General features: G+C 39.6%; 1 long non-coding RNA gene across 1 annotated transcript; it reads left to right on the forward strand.

Annotated features, from left to right (window-relative positions):
• The first annotated feature begins 8,806 nt into the window (after window positions 1-8,806).
• On the forward strand, window positions 8,807-20,273 carry LOC120750373 (uncharacterized). Its single transcript, XR_005699966.2, has 3 exons — window positions 8,807-8,891; window positions 15,643-15,790; window positions 16,251-20,273. It is a non-coding gene; the product is annotated as an uncharacterized LOC120750373 (long non-coding RNA).
• The last annotated feature ends 3,104 nt before the right edge of the window (window positions 20,274-23,377 follow it).

The following is a 23,377-nucleotide window of genomic DNA, read 5'->3' on the forward strand; positions in this document are numbered from 1 at the left end:
GTTAAGAAAACATGACTACAAAACTGTCTCTTTTTCCAGCTATGTCATCCATTACTTTTCTTCACCAAAATGTTTCTGGTGGCACTTTAAGAAATGTTCTGTTTTACATCCTGAGGAAAACAACTTGATAAGCAAACAGCCATATTATTAATGGATCTTGTAAACCCATAAATACCAGAACACAAACCCAGCTGACCTACACTTAAGCCAGGACTATACTATGTTATTCTGATCCCTGTGAAGGAGAATTACTTAGGCTTAGATTTTTAGTTGGAGTTTCTCAGGCAGACCTTCTTCATTTTATAACTCCATGCTGCCTTTGTATTAGTGTGATTTACAAGTGTTTCCTTTTTTATTTCTCTAGAAGCCAGTCACCACCAACTAGAACTCACCTCCTTGGGACTGTCAGCTCTCTCTGTGGCAAACAGAAATTAAAAGCACTTTACAAAAGAAAGGAGACTGATTATTTTCATTCTTCTTGTCATAAGGAACAAAAGCAAGGTGCAGAAGGTATTTCAGATCTATTTCTCAGGTTTTTTTACCAATACACATTCATATGCATGTGTAAATGCATCTGCCCTGGCAGTTATTTGTCTTGAAAATATTTCCTGAGCTGTATTTTTCCTCCCCTCCACAGACAGTGACAGCATTAGTAGGAACAACTGGGCATTTATATCCCAAAAATAAGCATTCTGAAATACACTGAGCTGAGTGGGGGCAAAAGTAAGCTCCACAATTACTGAAATGAATCACAGGTAACTCTCCAGAGATTTGGTTGTTGCCATTGTTTTGTTCTCCTAAACCATTAATGCAGAAAATACATTATCTACCCATTGAATTACTGTAGCAGAGCCCCCAAATAATCTCACCACTGCCTCTGTTTAATAAAGGCCCAGAAAACAAATCCCAAACCACAATTCTCTGTCTTGATTGAGAGTTCTGCTTATTGTGACCTGTCATCTCTGCAGGCTGCAATCTTCTCTGGTCGTCTTGCCTCAGAGCCTGAGTTTTGGCTCTCAGAAAAATAACTGGTCTGTTTACTACTACAGGTGTATTAATGCAGCTTACCCTTTGCATTAACAGTGCAAGTGTGGAAAATGAAAACAAACTGAAAATCTCATGATAAAAAAAATTCAGTTTGCCATCTGTAAAGGTTATGTGTTGCCTCATTAAGGATTTTCTTATTTACCAGGAGAGCAAATGGGGAAAGTAAAACTCAGGAGAGTTTCCATCTTTTCCATTTTCATTAAGATATTTAAACAAGCATGTGATTCAGAAACAGAATACCAACAGAAAATGTCTTACCATCTACTCCAGCAATGGCTTAGATGTCTCTAGAAGTCCTGTTCTCTCACCTTGAAATTCTAGGTTTTCAGCCACAGAAAACCTTTGCCCATACCTAAATTAGGAACAAGCACATTAATGCAAACTTCCAGAAGTTTTTCAATCAAAGTTTCTTCGTTCATTCCAGAGTTTTGAATAATAAACATTTCTACAAGTATTTTAAGCAGCTTGTAAGAAAGTGGCCTTAGCTGGATTCTGGTGCAGCACAGTTCTAAACCTGGTCTATGACAGCACTGCAGGAGGGGTGCCAGAGTGGATGATTCAGGTTGTGACAAGGCCACCATCATCACATATGGACAACCGGCCCAGCCAAGCGCCAGCATTCCCGCATTACGGAATCCAGGGTGCCAGGTCCCTGTGCACAGTGACTGGGAATGGTCTGCAGGACGTGAGTCCCTGCCTCCATCCTGCCTATAGCTAGAACTGTCCTGAAAACCTTGCAGCTTCTTGCTGGCAATGTAGTGGGGCAGTGATTCAGGAGGGAACAGAGGTGACATGGCACAGCTAAACCTTGCAGCCAGCAGCAGGATTGCTGGAAAGGAAATGCTGTGCTTGCCAACAGGACCCATCTTCTCAGCAACCAAATGGTCACACTGCAAATCTCCACCGCATTTTGAGGCAGTTTCAACCAGAGTAACTTGATGTGATAGATAAAATTCACAGGGGCTGGCCTCCAGCAAAGCAGCAGTCACAAGAGAAATCATGCGACCATCTGGCTGGCTGAATTTTGCCATAGCATGTGGGATTCTGGAAAAGTCCCAGAGCATTATAGAAACCTCAGACTAGGGGAAAAAAGATTCAATTCTACACATCTCCCAGTTGCCCTGTGGTCACTAAAGGCAAGAGTGTGCAGGCTTGTCACACAGACACAGAAACACTGCTCCAGTACAGGTCCCTGGGAGACTTCAGCGTCAGCAGCATGGAGGGTCTGATAGACGCCACCCGATCCATCGGACAGAACGGGGAACACAAGGTGGAAATTACATCCAGCTATTGATTTAGCTCCATACAAATTTCACTCTAGTTAAACCGAAACAACGCTACAAATGTACACTAAGTACAGACAGACTCAAACAATTGCTGTTGATGAGAGCAAATGGTGACTGAAGCAAAGGTAAGCCAAAGAGAAAATATCCTTTTGTATCTGCACTGTCTACTCATGTGTTAGCCCTGCTTTCACTTGTTTCTAACTCTTCCTCCAAGGAAATCATTCACATTAGAAAAAAAATAGCCCGGAAGAACACCACGTAACAGGGAAATGAACATCAATAACTTGTATCGGAGAAAAAGCCAAGCCATCTGAACAAGGAATGGGAGAACAACAGTGCATGGCTCCTGATAAACACCTGTGGAAGTCGGGAAAGACAGTTCAGTCCTGAAGAGCTCTCAAGAGCCTGTACTGGTAGCAGAAGTCAATGAGGGACAGTGCTGAAATTTCTAGACTGCATATGGAGAACTGCAGTAGAATGCTAAATTCAGTGCATGCCTAATGGAAGACTTGGATTAATCATCTGAATAAAAATAACACGGTTAAAATGCTTGTTGTGATACTGCTGTCTTCCTGAAAATGTTAGCGTGACTTGTGCATTTTTAATCACTACCTTAAATGCATTTTTGCTTTACTTGCAAATGCCTTTTCATGCACAGAATCCAACAGCAAGTTATTTTCCATTGCCAAATGTGCCCTCAAAGACAGTTGTCCCATCAATGTCACTACGGCCGAGCCACGACTTGTCCTTGTAAATTCATCTAGTTTTGATTTTTCCCCGATAGCACATTTTACACATTTCAACAGAGTGAAAGGCACCAGGCTCCACTGAGGCAGCAGAGCAGTGCTCAGTGCCCAGCATCCATCACAGTCTGGGATTAAATGTCCAAAAGTGAAGTGTAGTTGATCTGTCATACAGAAATTCTTCATTCTCAAATATTACATCTTGTGACTGATACAAAGTCTCCATGCAGATCGAATTGCCTGTGTTCACCTCAACCTTTTCCTCCTTTTTAGTGGAGTGATTTCGTTCCATAAAACTCCTGGAAAAAAAACACCACTGTTTATGTTTTTCCTGAATTTAAGTTTTTCCATAGTTGAACAGCTTTTGCCTTAAGGGCCTTTGGGTTTTAGTTCAGTTAATACATGCAAAGAAAATATTTCAGAGTTCTTATTCAGCATCTTCTTCCCATCTTAGTCTAGGCCTTGGTGTATCACTTGTTATTTATATGATATCTGAGGGAAAAAGTACATCTCTGTATGAACCTAAAGGAAATGCTTCAAGTGTCATTTTAAACATGTATCAGAGAAGATTATTTGTTCCATGCTTTCCTGTTAAAATACCATTTCACCATTCATATGACCAGTGTGCATTCTAAGTTCTCTGCTCAAAGTCAACTGTGTTACAGAATCAGAGGAATGCTGAGCAGGAGGGACAGCGGGAGGTGATCATCCTTTAGCCTGCTCTTCCCCAAACTAAACACGTGCCTTCCTTGAGGACTTTGGTTCCTCATGGAATATGTGATCCAAGTCCCTTGCCATCACCATACTTTAGACTCTGTGCTTCAAGCTGATTTCTTTTTCGCTTTTGTCTCTAGTTCTGTAATGATGTTACCATGGACACCCCAGCATTTACAGCTTACTTCAGTTACAAGACATAATTTCTACATTTTAATTTGCTCACAACCAAAATCATTTCACGATAACTGAAGAAAATAAAAAGGAGGAAAATTGAGCATAGGTCATGTTTCACTTTTAAAAGGCTGGCCATTTCCAGGTTCTCTCATACTTGCAGTAAAACCATTAATCATCATAAACTCATTTTGTCTAAAAGCAGAGGTAATACATTTTTCCATGTAAATCACTTCATTGCCATGACAGAATGATGTCAGAGAATCGAAATAGGTGATACAATAAATTTTCCTTTTGGAACATTGTTTAGCACTAAAGGTTATGGGGGGCGGGGGGAGGAGGGAGAGGGGACATGATTGATGTCAGATGATAAAGAGTAAAATTTGATTTTGATTTTCATTAAATAGACCTAAATACTGTATTGACACAGACAGATTTTACAGACTAAGAAAATACACACACAGCTTAAAAATGGTGCAGTAAGAACCCAAAACCTTTCTAGGATAAAAATCAAGCTCCAGCTAATAATTTGTAAAATATGATTAAAATAATAATTAACATTGCGGGTTTAAATTTCTTCCCCTTTTTAAGCACAATTTTTGAAATTCAAGGCTTCACATTCACCATTTGTACAGGCATATTTAATTGAACACACAAATTCCTTACACTGAAATTAGCTCAGCATCTAACTTGGCTGTGTGCATAAGAATCCTCAAACAACAAAGCAATGGTACAGGAGATAAATAGAATTTTATCTCTCCTCTTCCGAAAGCAAGCAACCTTCTTTGAATTATACCCCATACCTTAACCAGAACTATGTTCTGGAATCCTGCAGCAGCCTCGTAGGAGGAAAAAAAAAAAACAACTAACACCAACCAACCAACCAACCTATATATATATATATATATATATATATATATATATATATCATCATGGGAAATGGAAGGATTGGGACCAAAAAGTCAAAGCTGTTACTCCCCATTTCTCTCATTAAAATTTCCAGTCAACGTTTGGAAGAAATTACTGATTTTGGTTTGATTCAAACTTTTTTTTTTTTTTTTTCCTATTTGCTCTTTTTTATTCCTTTGGAGAAAACATGAAAAACAAACAGCTGAAAATCTGTTTCCCACAGGTTTAATCCCTCCCCCTTGCTGTAGCCATGGGATGTCTAACCACAGCCCTGCTGGGTGAGGCAGAGCAGCTCTCTTTCCACACAGCTGATCTAATCCGAGGTGTGCAGCAGCCCACACGGAACAGCTGCAATGAAGAACCAAGTCCCTTTTAAAACATCCATTTCCTGTACAGATAAAATGGAAGGCTGGACTGCCCCTCAGCATTTATCCAACTCTTAAAATGGGTCCACAGGGCTGAGGCTCTTTCAGCTTCCCAGTCAGCAAATTTAAAGCCAGGTTTTTGTACATGAGACTTAGATATCTTAACTTAGAAATTAGACACCCTGAAGAAACAAATACCATCATGTGGAACACCTACTTTTGGAAAAAGAGAATTAACACTCAAAAGTACGGATTTGTTCATTATTTGTTCCCATTCAGGTTCATATTATACTTCAATACCTGACTCCAAAGGAGAAGCAATTTTGTTGGGGCCGTTTATTTCTGTAAAATGTAAAATGTCTGTACAGTGTTAATCACAATGGTTGACACAAATGTTCTAGTTATCCATTTCATGCTGAAGCACAGCACACAGCCCTGTGACACGGCCTGACTTGACGTAGCAGGTCACTGCTGCATGAATGGGGGTGGTCTCCAGCGCTCCAGAGCTGAGCTCTCAGCTGGGCTCTGGTGCTCATCCAACACTGCCATCACTGTGACAGCGTCATCCTCAGCCTGACAAGAAGCTGCCTCAACAAAGAGGCACCTCTCAGGAGCTGCAGCCTCCAAGGAATGCACAGGGCAGTGTGGATGGAAACCAGGCAGGAGGGCAGGGTGTTGAGACCTCTCATTTTCAGAGGCAGTGACCTGTCTGGCCAGCTCAGCTGCTCATGCAAGTAAAGCCTCAGCTCTTGTGCCTGGCCAATATTCAAACTTACCTCATTTCCTTCTCTGTTAAAAAAAAAAAGTATATATTTTAATGGATCCTTAAACTAATGTGATTTATTACAAAAGGACAGTTTCTTGGTGTATTCAACCTAATTCATTTATCAGTCATGTTTATTCAATTTTATTCAGCTTGATTAGGTCATCAATTTAAATTCCTCTAGATGGGCTCTGAAATACCTTTTTGGGGTAGGACATATAATTAGCATGACCTTGCACCAGGAAAACCTCTCTGCACAGTATAGGGGAGAAAGAAACCAAAACTAAAAAAGAAACCAAATCAAAACAAAACCACCAAACCAAACAAATACCATCAGTAAAGCCTCCTGAATGCACACAGAAAATAAACAAAAATCTTTCTTTTCCCATACTTCTGCATACTGTTCGGGAATCCTACTGCCTCCCACATCACACATCAAAATAAAAACCAACCACCTCAGGGACAAAAAAATTTTATTTTTTCCCTTTTCCTTCTGTTCTTACCCTCAGAAAGGGAAAATTTATTTCCACGGTTGTATTTGCATGCCAGCCCACTGATCAGGACAGCAAAATCAAATGAAATCACCCTGCCTTGTTCTGACAGGTATGACACAGTCTCTGTCCTTCTGATGAGCTTCATCATTTCTCAATACTGAGACAGGGGAAAGGAAATAGATTAAGTTGCAGTATCAAGGCGTTAATCCATAGCTGCATACTTGGTTTCCTGGCATCTTGGAGGATGCCACCTTAAATGAGAACAACCCTTGGCAGCAGTTAGGATCGGGGTGGTATAATCTATACTGCTGACTCTCAAGAGACTCAAAATAGAATCATATCCAAAAAAAATTGACTCAATTATGAATTCCCCTCACTAAAACATTTTAAACTCAAGCGCTGTATTCTCAAGTGCTGTTTCCCTGCATGACTTCTTTTATCAGCTCAGAGATTTTTCCCATTCATCTTTCTCTCACTGCTATCAACTTTTCCAAAATTTGCACCGTTCTTTCCATTTTATATTCTCCCTGCTCATGCAATGCTTGACTTCTGTCTTTCAAAAAATGTTCTCTTCTCATAATACAAGGCCCATCACTCCAGGGTATTTGATTAGTGTTTAGGACTTAACTTACATTTGGATGCCCAATTCTCTTAACTCATACGGCATTTTCTAGATGAACATTAAAATCTTCACCACTTCCTCCTAAAATGGCACCCTAAATGTGCTCCTTTTTATTATTTTTCAAGCTCTTCATCTTTCTGCCCCTTTTAAGAAGAAAATACAAAATGCAGTTCAGTAATTGAGACAATGATTCAATTCAGCGATATGTTAAGTGCCACATTTAAATGGTAATGACAGCTGTAACACAAAAAAAGAGAAATGCATGCACACGTTCTCCATATTGCATTCAGTACAGGAACAGACCGTAGCTGTCACCTTTGTGTTTACTTCAAAAAGCTGAGTAGTCAAATTTCTCTGCTCCTTGATGTTGATAAAGATAGTATGGGCTTTAAAGTAATACTGAGGCCTCTTATCCTCTAAAGCCATGCTAAAAGCTGACAATTAAACCTGCCAGCTATGGATATATTAAATTCCCTCTAATTCCCTCAGCCTACTACATGCAGAAATCAATTAGTTTTTATTTTTATAAATCCTTGTATATGTGTCTCTCTCTAATAATTTCTGCCAGGTGCACTGCAGTAAGCCACAGAATAACGTCAAGCAGTTTGCAAAACTGTTCTGTGCAGCATTTGCTGAAGTAAAATTTCTCTTTTCTCTGTTTTTGACATCCCAGTGACTGCACTGCAGAATTGCTCTAACCACTGCACTTACAGGTGACAACATGCTGATATCTAATTTAAATTCTGCAAGGGCACCATCTGCCCTGTTTTTGAGCTATGAGGCTGAACTGCTCTTTATTCCAAGGCAAGCAGGAGGTGTTTTAGAGAAAAGGATGTAAATTTTGTGGGGGAGGAAGGAACATGGACTAGGCTTCATTTGCTTGAAAAATTCTGTTGATCTCCCAAGAAATAAAGCAGACTTCAAAGGAGTCTTGGTCAAGCACTGAACCTGTTGTCCAGACACTTTACCTCTACCAGCAGAGCTGCCACAATTTTCTTGGACGTTTTTCCCAAAAGTGATTCTCAGCACAAAATGCTACCTTTAATAACTGTTTTCCTTGTCAGTAACAGTAATGTATTAGACCTCATATATGTCCAGTCTCTCCCCTTACTCACCACCTCCTGAACAAGGCACTGGAGTTTTTAATACACGTGTGGAAACTGGCACAGCAACGTTCATTTCCATTGCCTGTTTACCCTTTCCTCCACAAACACATTCATCTGTCTTTCACACTGCATTATGGACAAACTAAGACAAAACCCTTCCAGGCTTGTCGACAATGCCACTTCTCAGCACTCCTCTTTTCATCCTTTTCCAGGATCTACCATGACAGCTCCTGCAAGGTCCTGATTGTAAATACGTGGAAGGTTTGCAGCAATTTCCATTATTTGTGTAGCACTCAGATCTTTTCATTAAAAAGATAAAATCTGACAAGATGCAGCTGTTTGCACGGCTGACTTATGAAAAGATTGCTTTTTCTGCCTTTTACTACATCAGCTCTCCAAAGCACCTCCAAGTTTATCTTGTAACAACTCTTCCCATCTTAAACACTGAAATGGTTCCTGTCAGAGCCCCTGGGGCACCGATAGCCCTCAACAAGCCTGACCAGCCCCACCTGGGGCTTCCACACACACCTGTTCCTGTGGGCTCAGGAGCATTATTTAAACCCAGCCCAGGCTGGTAGTCTTTGCCTGGGCTGGTGCTGGTTTCTGGCTTTGCCGTAGCCATGGATTCTGTTAGGCTGAACCCCTGGGCTGGCTTGACCTTGGACCTGGTGAGTTTTTGTAATGATCTTGATTTGATGGGGCTTTGTGGTCTGTGGGTCTGCCTGGCTCAGGGGCAGTGGGCCCTGACTGTGGGGGGACACTGCTCTGTCCCCACCATCTCTTCTCCCATCTCACCAGTCCTGAGGAGCAGTCAGAGTTTCTCTTGCCTGCCAGCCCTGTAGCAAAGGTTGCTACCCAAATCTGTTCTGAGGATTTCTGGTCCCTGTTTTAATACGGGCTATTAACCATTACTAAACTGCTTCCCAGGCGATGAGTTAGCAAAGCAGCTTGATTGCTGTGCTCAAATCAGACTTTCTCTGCAACTGACAGGCTTCTTAGGCTGTGCTCGCACACTGAGTGGAACAGCAGGCTCTGTCAGAGGCACAACCCTAATATGAACAGCTTTGGAAATTCAAAAAGAAAGGCCCTTATTCCTATGAGCTTAAAAACTGCTGCTGAAATGTTTTCTATTAAAATAAAACACAAAGAGGAGGAACTGCAAGTGCTCTGTCATGTGAACACTTTGTTGGTAAGCAAAGCTCAAGCTGGTGGCACTGAACTGCGTTGTGAACATCAGAGTAAAAACTGTCATTGTCCTCTAACATGAGCTGAATGCAAATGAATCACGTTTAAGATAAGTCATTTTTGGTTTTATGTTGTCCTGTGGCTTCATCCAAGCTACTCCTAGCTTGAAGATTATTTTGTGCTGAACTTGCCAAATTTCTCACATTTGCATCTGCTGGCTGCCAGAGCTATATGCGAAACCAGTGTCCTGCACCACAAGGCAATATTTGTCAGAGGTATGTTTTGCCTCTTAACTAGCCCTTTCAATAATAAGGGTGAGGGTCATTTGCAAAAACCATAAGAGACTTCAAAGGCTGATATTCTACCTGAGAAAGCTGTAAAATTTTCTAAGAGCAGATATCTGACTACAGTAGCTCTGGAGCATGTGCTGAAAAAAACCCCAAACCTGCAGACTTCTGTATTAGCTTTAACATTGGCTTTGTTTAAATTTTGATTATATGTTACTCTGTCTTCTTAAGAAAGTCACAAATTACAGAAGATTTGAATTCACTCTTGCCTAGGGAAGCTATGAAGACTGTGGAAGTGCTGGGAGGGCATTATTTCCAAGAGCTGATCCCTTCTCTGCATCTCAGCCTATTCCTCTATTGTGGCGTCCTTGCTCACACACGTATTTGAATGTGCCTTGCTTTTACTTCTGGGGTATAACTAAATTCATTAGGATGGCAAAATGATCAAAAGACGGATATCAGGGTTTGGGGATTTTTAAGGAAAAACAGGTCACCTAACTCACCTTTTAGTCATATTCTGCAAACAATCTTTCTATGAGTCCTCGAGAGACTGGAGTTTTCCACAGTATGTCTTTTTCCATGGTTATTTTTGGCCATGGCCACTGCTTTTTGCTGCATGGAGGACAAGGAGGGGAAAGGCCTGGCTGGCCCTAAGTTTCTGGTGGGCTCTTTCAGAAGTTCTCAATGTCACCTACAATCATTTTTACCATGAATTCTTCTGGGTTAAAATGGGAAACCAACTACAAATTTAGTAGGAGTTCAGGATTTAGGAGTTGTGCAAGTTTTGCAGCTGAAGAGTGGTAACATCTTATGCTTCATAATTTGCTTTAGGTGCTTTTTTACAGAAAATCAACATCACAAAATATTTTATACTTGACTTACACTATCACCATAGCTCTGATGCATGGGAGAAAGTTTTGTAAAAAAATGTTCAAAGGAAAATCCTTTAAACATTATTTCTGATTGGCATTAATCTGCTACAATTTCTCCAAAAAAAACCATTCTAACCTCAGTCATCTGAAGACTCGAAGCCTTACCCTCTCCATTAGCATTTTGAAAATTGTAACCCGTTAGGTAGTGAGAAACAGGAATGCCTCTTTAAAAGAAGCTCTGTTCCAGTATTTCACAGCTGTTTCTGGGTCCAAAGGAAGTATTAAAATGTGAGAGGGAAGCAGCCAATGCTGCTGCAGCTGGGAACTGCCATGAAGGTGCCCCTATGGTAGCACTAAATTTTGATTTCATTAAAATATACAAAATTTAACGGCAACATCCAGCTGTCCTTTGCAAAGGCAGGTGTGGTAGGGGTGTTTTATGGGACTTTTTCAGTTTTCTCATTTTTTTAAATTTGAATGATAAACTGCAGGATCACATATGATGCTACATATCTTACTCATATGCCCCTATTAAATCCTGTTGATAATCACTGGTATTTCAGTAAGAAGGTACATTTCATTCCAAGTGAAATTAAGAGGATGCCAAAAGAAAATCATTGTCAGATTGCAGTCCAAGGATTTTGGACTGCAACAGAGAATGTCAAGCCTTTCTGTCATCTCTCCCTCTCACATTTTCACTTTAGCTAGTATTCCTTTAGATTTTTTTTTTTTTTCCCCAGGACTGTGCTAGTAATGTGTAGCAAAGCATTCCCCACGTTAGGCAGTTTGGAGCATAGTGACAGTGATTAACAGCACAATCACTAAGACAGGAGAACATTACGAAGAAAATCACTGCACTCCAGAATCATCATCTTCCCCAGATGAGTTACAGAAACAAATTCTGGTCTAGAACTGGAATTTGGAGATTTTAAGCTGCACACTTTTATTGATGAAAAGAAGATTTGAATGTAAGCTGGTTGTGAAAGTCATACCACCAACTGAAACACAGGACAAAAGTGAATTATGACAGTGGCTTGCGTTGCCACTGGCAGCAGAGTTTAGCAGAGGTGGAACATGGGTGCCATGACACAGGAAAAAAGTGATAGGTCTAAGGACAAAAAAGCCTGGCATTATGCAAGGAGAATTTAAGAGACAGAAAAATTTACAGGGAGCAGTAAACAGTTTTCAAATGTGTGTGCTGTGAGCAGTAATGTTAAGGATCATGGTGCCATAACTAAATCTGGAATTTTGTGTACAGAGGGGTTCATGAGTGGCCTCCAATTGATTTGTGCCTCAGCTGATTGCAGGCTACAACAGAAGCTTTTTCTGCTCTCAGGGCCTTTCATGTTGCCCTCTCCCACACCCCTTATCCTCCTAAGATTGAGTTCTCTCTTATGTAATACAAAAGTTTTCATGCAGGATCAAAACTGTGACTGTAATCTTTCTCTTCTCCTTATCTATCCAGCTTTTTCACGGACCTAGAAAAAACTTAGTAATCTTAGAGACAAGTTATGTCTCTGTTAATTTTGGTTGGACGATGCCAGTGCCTTCTGAGTGTCTTAACCGAGGGCAGTCACTGAGATAAGACTGCATAGACTGGTTTTCCCTAGGAAATCAGGCTAATAAGGACAGTACTAAAGGGGCTGGAGAACTTTTTTCCCCCCTTATGTAAGGTGTTCTCTTTATTTTCAGTCCCATGTAGGACTAAGGTTTTGGCATTACCTCATTATTAGGGTTGGTTAATACATTTTTGTGTCACCATCATCCAATAGAGTCTGAAGTCCACTGCCTGTTTATTTAGGTAGTGAGTCTGAACATTCTTAGTCCAAGCTGCTGGCAGAACTTTTTCCTGGAAGCTAAATGGCATCTTTCCAAATTGGATGCTGGCAGAGATTTTGGCTTTGCTTAGACCCATGGGATTTACTACTTTTTGTATTTCTAAGTCATTAAGCAACAATAAAATCTTTATGGTATCTAATGTATTGAATTTTACGATGCATGTATGATAAGATTAGTTTATAATGTCTTTTAGGATTTGCTATCATGTGCTGTATTATATTCCAACTTGTGTGTCAACAATCACTAGGCTTGATGGTGACAACAGGTACTCTGAAAGATCCACATGTGGGACCTTCCTACATCAGGACAGGATGTGCAGTTTGATCCCCTGTACTCACTACTATAAATGCTATCAGACAACAGAGAACTTCCTATAGGTTTTTCTTAAGCTTGTTTTTGAGAGGTTGGAATAATGCAATAATATCTAAGACCAGCAGAAATATCTCCATATATGCCAAGGTAAAAATTTTGATTTATAGCAACTTTATATAAAATTCAACAAGTAATGCTAGGGAACACAGGTGACAAAGAACTACATTTTCAATTCCAGAGCTCAAAAGTCAGCTACTGAAATAAGCTTCTCATCTCCCTCTCCCCAGTGCCACTTGTGCAAGCCTGAAGCAAAGATTCTGCATTTGGAATTTGTCTGAAGTTACTTAAAAATGGTTTAAAAATAATTATTTGAATTAACTATTTTGTATATCTAAATTAGAAATGTGCTCCATAATAAATATGCAGCTTCCCTGCACTTAGGCCAATTCTTCAGTGCAGAGACAGAACAAAGCATTTGGAATCTCTGAACACTCAGCCATTGAAGTAAACAGGGGACACATTCACAACTCGGTTCATTTGTCAACCTGACAGCAGATGGAAGATTTCTGCATGTGAAATACAGGAGCATCTGGCTATCAAGGATATTTAAGACCTTACCTATTGATCTCTTTCATCTGCTTAAATTAATTCAAGATGTTAAGATGCCAAAAAATGGTGATTAAAGATCCCATGTGTATAAAGTTGAAATCCCAATAAGCAATAAGGAGAAGATAATACAAATACTACAAAACAAAATCAGCAGCAAAGCTCCCAAATAAGTCATTATAAACCTGGAAACACCAGAAACCTGACTGCCAAAAATGGAGGACAGCATGGCTTTATTAACTGAGGGACAAACACAGAGAAAATGCATTTTGTTACTTTGTCAAGAAGGATTTTAAGGGGAAAAAAATCATTGCAAGGAAAGAAAAGAAACTAGAAGAAGGGGGAAAACATGATTAAAATCAAAAAAGAGGCAATGTTGCTTGCAAATACAGGCTAGGTATAACTTGTCTAATAAGGACCAATAGGCTCTGCAAACCTCAGGTTTCACATATTAAATATCTGAAGCAGATTCCTTTAAGTTCAGAAATTTAGCAAGTAATTCACTTAAATAACAAATGTTCAGGACCAGATTGGATGGGCCCCTGAGCAACCTGGTCTAGTGGAAGGTGTCCCTGCCTGTGGCGTTGGAACTCAATGATCCTTTAAAGTCCCTTCCAACCCAAACCATTCCAAGTTAGAAACTGGAGGGCTTCACAATGTAACATGTATTGCTACACTAACTTGGTGACTTAAGGATAAAAGCCTTATCTCACCTTTATTTATTTTTAAGAGAGTGGGACAAAACTCAAGTCCCCAACACCACCTCCATTTTTCCAGAAACAACTGAACTATAGCAAGGAGACATCTTTTATCCTGTGCCTTTTTTGTCTTTTTGGTATTAGCAGGGATTTTGTGGCTTGAAAATGAGATCTAAATAGAACTAGTTATTATTCTATGTCAGAAGCAGAAAGCTGACATTACAGGAGAATCCATCCACACTAGAAGCCAGACTAAATTAAGTCCTGACTGTAACACACTGTGATGCTATCAGAATCTGGCTCCATACCAGCCAGTCTCAATGTCAACTCTGCAAACTAAATTCAACTATTAAAAAGTATATTTATCTATAGAGAAGAAGGAAAGCAACACACAGTGGCTGCTTACGTTGTTGAGTTTGTAGAAGAGTAATAAAGCATTATTTCAGTGGATGAAACACCATTAAGACAAAATAATACATAACTGTAAAAAAAAGACAGTAGCAGCTGTTTTCAATCAAAGCTGTAATTCTGCCTCATCTTTCTAAGGTCATGCAGGTGTCATTCTCACAGTGAGACTTATTACCCCTTTTAGGGGTCTGCTTGGGTGCAGAGGTAACAAGCTACAACAGCAGTGGAAGAAGAGGAGGAAAGGTTCTTTTTTGTTGTTGGGTTTTTTTTGAGAAGCCTTTGACTAAATGCTTCAAATCATTTTTCTGAAAGCATTGGAAAGTCTTACAGTATGATTGAGCAGCACTGCAAATGGGACATGTAGTTTTATCAGACCATGATCATCCATGACAAATCTTGTCCCCCTTCTCCTGATGAGGGCTTCAGTGGAGCAGACCAGGAAAGGTCTGTACTGGTGGAAGTTATGCCAGCATATTCTATGCAATGTGTATTTCATCATCATCAAATGTGACTGCAGCTCATATTGTGAGGATTCATGGCTCAGAGAAAAATTTCAGAGGAGACAAAATCACAAGGAAAAACCTTCATCCAGAGATCATTTAGGCAAAGCTTGCAGCCTCAGAAGACCACAAAAGTCCAAGTGTGTGAACATTGTGTCTTTTTTACAGCAGTTTTTTACAAATGGGAAGGATATCAAGAATGTCCCTAGATTTTTTTCCTTTTTTTACTAAATACTCCTAACTCCTTTCTTTTTTTTTTCTTTTTTTTTTTTTTTTTTTACAGATTGGTTCATAAAGAAAGTATCAAAAATTGAAAAATAAAAGAGAGAGAACCTGAGAATTACTGATTAACAAGAAAGAAATAAGCTACAAAATTTAAAAGAACCTTCTGGTTCCTTAATTCTTTATCGATTGTCAGCAAAACACCAAACCAAAACAAATAGACCTGTTCTTAGGGGTCAAGAAATCCAAATTTATTTGTTTCTGAGCACAGATCCTGTGCACATTAGCTTAAAATTTCCTCAGTGAATTTATCATACTTGAATTCAGCAATTTAAAACATTAATCATTAAAATGTAATGCTTAAATGAAAAATACATTTCATCACATCCATAAAGCTCTTGGTAGAAGAATATAGAAATGTGTTCTAGAAAGGACTATGTGACAATAAAGGAATAATTAAACAGCTTTACAAAATTTATCTGTATTGCAGGTTGAAGTGGCATGTGAGCATCCAGCATGGGAATGATGAACCTATAGCTCAGCCTTAGAATTACTGCCAACTCCACAGGAAAACTTGAATAAAAAGACCTAAGCTTCAATTCCCTGGGAAAGAAAAGTCAAGACATGGCTTCACTGAGGTAAAATAAAAAAAAAAATAGGTCTAGACAAGAAGATCTAAGAGCACTATCAAGACACAGGTAGCAGCAGAGATCCAAAATATATTCCTTGGATGTTCTAAGAAAGGATGTTTTTATTCAGGAGGGCACTTGATTATGCCTCTTTGGCCTGAACTCTCCTCAACTTGTGAGGGCTTATCAATTTTCAGAAGCAAATCCTGTAGGATTTTTGCCAGACATTAAGTCATATGCTCTTAGCCCAAGTGTGCTGACAAGAATTTGGCAGTAATACTATCATTCACCTGAAAAGTCCTTGTGAAAAATGCAGAGAGCAACAATTCTGGTGACTTTGTGGAAGGACAGATCACCCACTGTGTCACTAAGGTTATAGAGGATGATAAGTATGTGGGGGGGAGGGAGGGGGAATCATCATAATTTCTGAAAAAAATGAGGTATTGAGTTTCCTTTCCCTTGCCCTCAGTATAAATTTGGAGATCTGCCCTGAAAACATGCCTCTTCTACACCCAGAGAGATTAGAAGAACACAGTCAGTGAAGGATCTCCTCTATGTGTGCCACTCCTGGCTCACCTAATCTAGGACTGATGTATGGTGGCAAAACCCATGGAACATGCACCATTTCATCCCAGGCTGGATAGTTCTGAGCTCAATGCAACTGAATACAAAGATTTCATAGCACTTTCTTTTGGTGGCTGCACAAAAAATTGTTTTATAGGAATAAGTATCTTTATTCTAAAGGGTTTAGATGGTACATCTATAAAGAAGAGGCACATACAAACAGCACAAATCACCATTCTGCTTGTTTGTTTGTTGGCAGTGGAAGGAATTCAGTTATAACAAAGTGGAGGAATGACTATTTGCTTCTACTAGGGCAATAAATGACTTACTGCACCTGCCTTCTTGAGGCAGGGAAGCTCCACTGTAGATGTCTGTTAGGACAGAAACTTCATTGGGAGGTGAAAACAAAAATGTGCCAACTGAAATTGCTACGAGGGAGAGACAGCAACTCTTTCCCATCAGGCTGTCAGCACGCAATGAGAATGAGTCACTGTGATGCAGTTCTGTGATTCAGACAATTCAAAGCCACTCGGGGATGTCAGACCACCAACATACTTTTGCTGTTTGTGAATCCATACAAAGAGAAGATGCGTCCTCCAGCTCTTGATAGACTCCTACATCTCTAACAATTTTTTTTGTATGATTTTAAATTTTTCTAAATTTGTTACTGCAAATCTGGTTTTAGACAACTTTTGCTCCTCAGTAAAATATCTATTTGTTTCAGGTTATTCTTTATCAGGAAACCTAGAGGTACTACTTAGTGAAAAAGAGCCTTAGGCTATTCAGAGAAGTATCCTAAAATTAGGAGTAGATAAGGACCAAAACCCAGAACTCTTTCATTGTTAATAATTGTTTTACTCAAAAAGAGAAACAAGAAAAGCTCTTCCTCTGGGATGCAATGTTAGTCTAAAGCAACCGCTTTTCTTTCTGGTGAACAGCTTGAGAACAGTAAGAATGTTTTCTTGCCCTCCTGTTCAAAGTCTGATCACAATGCCCTGCAGCTTATTTTGTGGGGCAGAACAAAACCTGTTGACAGGGGCTATTTCCCTTACTATTTCCTAATCTATTTTCACTAATAATTGCCACAGTCAGTCTTTGAATAGAATGGATGTATAAACAGATCAGCAGAGTTCAGGCACACAGTAGGCATAAGAAGTGCTTTCCCATCATACACATTTCTAGTCATAACCCTATCAGAGTGTTCCTAAACTTATGACATCAGAAAGATGAAAGAATTTCCCACAGCCGCAAAAGTAAGGCATGATTCTACTGCTGAGAGCAGCTGGAAAACCTATAGGAACTTATTTTCCTCCTACTAGCCTCAAGAAACCTGTAGGAGGACTGGAATATGATACCACTCACTGTTCCATAGGATCTGAAAGATTGTACAGAGGTTACCAGTGGAAGTCAAAGCCTGATTTTATTGATACCTTGCCTGTGGAAAGTAAGAGATTGTGAATGACATAGATTTCTTAACGTTTGCGGAGTCTAATGATTAGTAACTGCAAGATGAATCACTTGAATGCTGGTTTTACACAGAAAATTGGTTCAACTCAAAGAATCCCTTGGAAATCTTTAAGGACTGTAAAAGAATGGATTGATTTCTTCCAACTCTCTGGAAGCCTGCTCAGAACACGTCAGAGTTTCTCCTTTGGGCAGTCAGGAGAAGTAAAGAGTTCAGCAGAAGCAGTCATGAAGGACAGGGAAATGAGTCATCCTAATCCACTGTAATGATCTCATCAATCCTTCACCATGTCAAGTTATAAATATATAGTAAATATTGACAAGCGTGTTGAGGCAGGTTTTGAAAGAGAACATTTATCTTACTGTTGCTCTTGCCAGGACAGATAATCCTCAAAGAAGCTAGTAGTTTCAAGGATTTAGGGAGAAACTCATTAGGGAGAATATGAGAAATCATTTCAGCGTGGATTTTTGGTTGCTGAAGGACATTGAGATCTATTGGTGTTCTAAGTGTGAATACCCTCTCTCCATCTACCTCCCTACACTATAATCTAGTTATTTATTTTACTAGAATGTTTTCCTTTGCAACTTCTAACATTTGCAGTCAGTTTTGCTTGCCTCAAACTTTGGAGAACCAATAGCACCCACAGTGCTGTCCCGTATTGTCCAAAATAACATTTGAAATTACCATAAAACATCACCTTCTCATAAATATTGCACAAGTGATTATCCAGATTAAATTCACTAGAACAATGGTATTTCTGTCTTTTCCAGACACTTCCAGAATTTGAGGCCTCCTGCTTTAACATTTGGTTCTCATAAATTCTATTCCTCTATTATTATAATTCTATCACTCTGCAAAGCTATGCTGAATTTTTACCTGAACTCAAACTGAGAGAGCAAAAAGTACTTCTCTGGCATACAGGGGACCATGCTCCAAATCACTAAGTATCTCCTCATCCAAAATAAACATTTCAGAGAAGAGTAGAAAATACAGGAACAAATATTTTTGTGCCTGTGTTTAAAAAAAGAAAAAATTCACCTAGTTTGCTTAGAAGTCCAAGCTAAGGCACATTTTCTGAATGGAAAACATCAAACTTGGTATTTCATGCTATTTGGCAAAGCTGTGAGCAACGGGAAGTTTCTAGGATAATGCTCTTTTTATCAAGCAGAATGTTCCTTGTTGTGTTCCTGTCATTACAAATCAACACAGAGCATTTAAGCTAATACCACTGTTAAATCCTTCACACTAATTAGTTAGACAAATTGTACTGGAAGATACATTGTACCGTCTAAGTTGGGTGACTATGCTGTAGATCGAAAACAGTTCTGGAATCCAGATGAAGAGAACTGCTTGTTAAATTCTCATAAGCATAGTCACAAACCCGTATCAGGTATCTTCTGCTGATTCACGTGGAATATTCTATATTAACCAGACATGCCATATTTCATCCACAGAACTCACCAAGTCTTACATATAAATCAGGAATGACCAATGGTCCTTATTCCCCAAGTCATGCACCAAATCTTACTGAAGTCAAAAGTCACAGAGAAGTCTCAAATTTTGGAGACCCAACATAAAAATCATCACTGCGAGCGATTTTTTCAGGCACAATTGGAGTTGACCATCCAAGAGCTTCACTCTTCCCTGTGATAGGCACTATGTTAAGGATTCAGCTGGGATCTCCAGATCAGGAACACATCACCCCTCCATTGTTTGCTGCCGGTCACAGTCCGTGTTTCTGATGAGCCCACTGGTCTCATGCCAACACAGCCCCACAGCGATGTCCCGGCAGCAGCACCGTGGCCACCATGACCAGCTTGTGACACAACTGGATCCGAGAGCCAGAACTGTTCACTCTTCTATTCCATGTCAGGTGATCTCAAAAATGTATTTCAGCTTACAGATAATCATGCACATTCTATGTTCAAAGATACAATTGTGTTTGTGGGAGCACTGAAGAGATTAAAGTCATCATGCAGTTTTAATAAAATATTCTATCTGTTTCAGCTAAAATTTCTGTCTGATGTAGTGTGACTGAAACTAATTTTGTTTGCCTTTCTTTCTCCAGACCAACAAAGAGAATCCAATTAATGAGAGCCATTTAATGTTTTCTAAATCTCATTTTAAGTCCTTGTCTCCTTTCAAAGCTGGCAAAGAGAGAAAATGTTGCTGTATATAAAAAAAATTAGACATCGTAAAATAATGCTTCTGTATGAGCCCATGTAAGAAGTCATTAAATGCTTCGCAAATGTCTACTCGGGCGGATATGATACGTTTATTTAATGAAAGAGTAATTTCTGAATGCTTTTGTTAAACAGTAAATTGAATCATTTCCACATAAGCTTTTGTTTCTTCATCTGAAAACCCACAGATGTTATGTAGTTGAGGCAGAGTAAATTTCTGCTAACTAACCAGGTAATAATTAGTTTTTAAAAGTTCAGATGAGATATGTTCTGATGTGACATAAAAGGAGAAAAAAAGAAGAAAGAGAGCAACATTTGCAAAATGGTCAGCAAATGCTAATTCATGGACATCAGAAATGACAATAGATTTTCTACTAAATGGCTAAATTTTAGAAAAACTAACTTATTACCAGTGGGAAGACTGCACCTCAAATATTACAGCTGTGTTCTACAGACAGAGTTTGTATTTACTGGAGGCCTACTTCCTCTTTTTCTACTCGTTTACTGATCCTGGATACCATATAAAAAAGACACAGTAATATTAATATATAGTATTTTCCAAATGATTAACGAGGATTAATGTCAGCTTCCAGAAGAACTGCCACAACATCACCAGAGAAGAGCTGTTCAGGGTTAATGCAACTGGCCATGTTCTTCATTTTACATTCCCAAAGAGTGGTTTGAATCCTGTGTAACAGCTGTGTAATAATTGCCATTCTTTTGCCCTTGTCACCTTGAGACTGCAAGTCTAAGTTTATTTTTAAATTGCAAATGTAACTGGAAAAGCAGAAGATGTGCTGGGAGCCTTCTGAGGGCCCCACCCTCCTGACAGTGAGGGCCTGTGCATTAACTCACCAAAACCCAAGAATATAGCTTGAACTTTTGAACATACTGGACCCCCCAAGCTTCCAACAAGCCTGAAGTTTCTGATACTGTAACTAGGATGATGTAACCCTAAAGATGATGAATCACAGAGACCAACTGGTTAGTGGGATATAACTTGACTGAACTTCTAGAGCCAAAGCAAGAAAAACTGATAGAATTTCCCGATACGAGCCTTGCATCTCCCCTCCTCTCGCCAGGTGCATCAAATGTGCTCCTTAGAATTGCAGACGTTTGGTTGTACAGTCCCGCAAATTTTCATCCTGGTATACCAATGAACCAGTTTTTCCTCGACAATGCCTTGCCTTTCCCCGCTCCTCAAACAGCAAATCTACTTCCACTGAAGAATGGCACACAACTCGACTGTGTCTTTCCCCAGCAGTACCAGAGACCTGGCACACAGGATTCAGGATCTGTTTAAAAATCATGTAACAGCAGTTCCCTGTTAAAAATGTCACAATAAGAAATCCATGTGAATATTAATTGCTTGAAGCTTACGATATATATATATATAATTTTTTTTTAATTTTTTTTTTTTTTTTACAGTTAGCAGGGGCTTTTTGGTAGTCCACAAGGAGATAATCTGTTTCAAAAGGTTTTAGGGAAAAAACCCTGCAGCAGAAGATAAATATTGCATCAGTACAGCAGCACAGGTATCTTGTAAGGTGATGTTAAATGTGCTACTTCGGATACCACAGTAGCACATTTCATATGGATAATTTTCTTACACTCTTTGAAACAAGTTAGAGACGAAGGTCATTCTCTGAACACTCTTGTATCAGAAATTTTGATTATTTACTTCCTGCTTAGAAATAATAAGCAGCTGACTTATTAAAGAAATATGGGTATTGATCTAGTATCGATACCCAACTGTGATGGACAAAAACTCTCTAACAGTTTAAAGTTAGAAAGTGTATGTTTATTACGGCCAGGCAGCACGCGGGATATTTCCCTAATTTGCACTGCGAAATTCACAGGTAATTACAAAGCCTTTTATTTACAAAAGTGTTGAATACCCAAAATACAAATGCATATTCATACCCCTCTCACCTCCCATTTCTTGCTTCGTATGCTAATTGGCAAAAAGGCTATTAAGCATGCGTACTTTTTTTCTTAAAATGAGTCGGGGGTCTATTTTGGGGAGGGGTCACCCAAAATGAGGAAGTAAGATGAGTCTTCCTTGTCCTGACCTTTCTATCTTTTCAAAGCATTCGTGACAAATGAATCCTTGGTAGAACTTATAGTTTCCTGTGTTCAGTGGGTCCTTTAAGCAGGAAATCTGCAGCTATCTTATGTCCTATTTACCACATTTTGTTTTTCGTTACAAGCATAGCTACATAAACATAAAGCTGACAAGCAATGAGTTACTAAATCCGGGATATCTTATCTAAGATCCGGCTTCTGTTAACTGTGAACAAAGCTTGCCTATCTACTTCAGCTATTTCAGCAACTTATTATCTTAACTTTCCTAAAAATCCCTAATTCTTCAAATTTAATGTCTCACAGCACTATGCTAAAATCTTGAATCTGCACGACGCAGCCCTTCAAAGACTTTCTTCCCCTTGAGCCATCTGGAAGAAGCCATCCTTAGATGCAAACAAAGCATATTCATTGTTCTTTGAGAAATAAATGCATATTCTTCAAATAGTTTACGGTAGAAAACTTAAGCAGTAGATTTCAGTAAATCTGTGGCAACTGACAAACATCCCAAACCATCTTTTAAATCAGCTGTAACAATCTGCCCAGTGCCAGGGAGGAGTGGACTAATTCCTGCCAGGGGTACTCCTGCACACCTACCTGCTGCAGCTTCCAGATGTTTTGAGATGCTCCCAGAGCTGAACTGCGAGGGTGAAACCCCACACATTGGGGGAACTGGCAGAGGCGAGGAAGACAGAAAAATATTCCTTCTTTTTACTAAGGAATTGTATTTAGCAACTATTTATTTACAGAAAATGTTACTTTACTGGTTTTCCCTGAAAATAAAATGCACAAAATCTCACAACGGGAATTTAAATTTTAATATTATCAACAGTGTGTTTGGACAGGCGCTGAAATTAACACCAGGATAGGCCAAAGCATGATCCTGACCTGCCTCAACGCCTGTCCGGGATCCTGGAGGATTCTCCACAGAGGGTGTATAGATATCTGAAGGGAGGGTGTCAAGAGGATGGAGCCAGGCTCTGCTCAGTGGCGCCGAGCAATACGACAAGAGGCAATGGGCAGAAAGCGATGTGCAGGAAGTTCCACCTGAACATGAGGAAGAACTTCTTTATACTGTGCGTGTGACTGAGCACTGGGACAGATTCCCCAGAGAGGCTGTGGAGTCTCCCTCACTGGAGATATTCCAGAACGGTCTGAATGCAATTCTGTGCCGTGTGCTGAGACGACCCTGCCTGCGTAAGGAGGTTGGACGAAGGAGGTTGGACCAGCTGACGCACGGTATTCCCTTCTAACCTGACCCCACAGGGAATCGCCCAGGCAGACTCGACACGGATCCGTACG

Source organism: Hirundo rustica, chromosome 3 (genome assembly GCF_015227805.2).
Source record: "Hirundo rustica isolate bHirRus1 chromosome 3, bHirRus1.pri.v3, whole genome shotgun sequence".
NCBI lineage: Eukaryota > Metazoa > Chordata > Aves > Passeriformes > Hirundinidae > Hirundo > Hirundo rustica.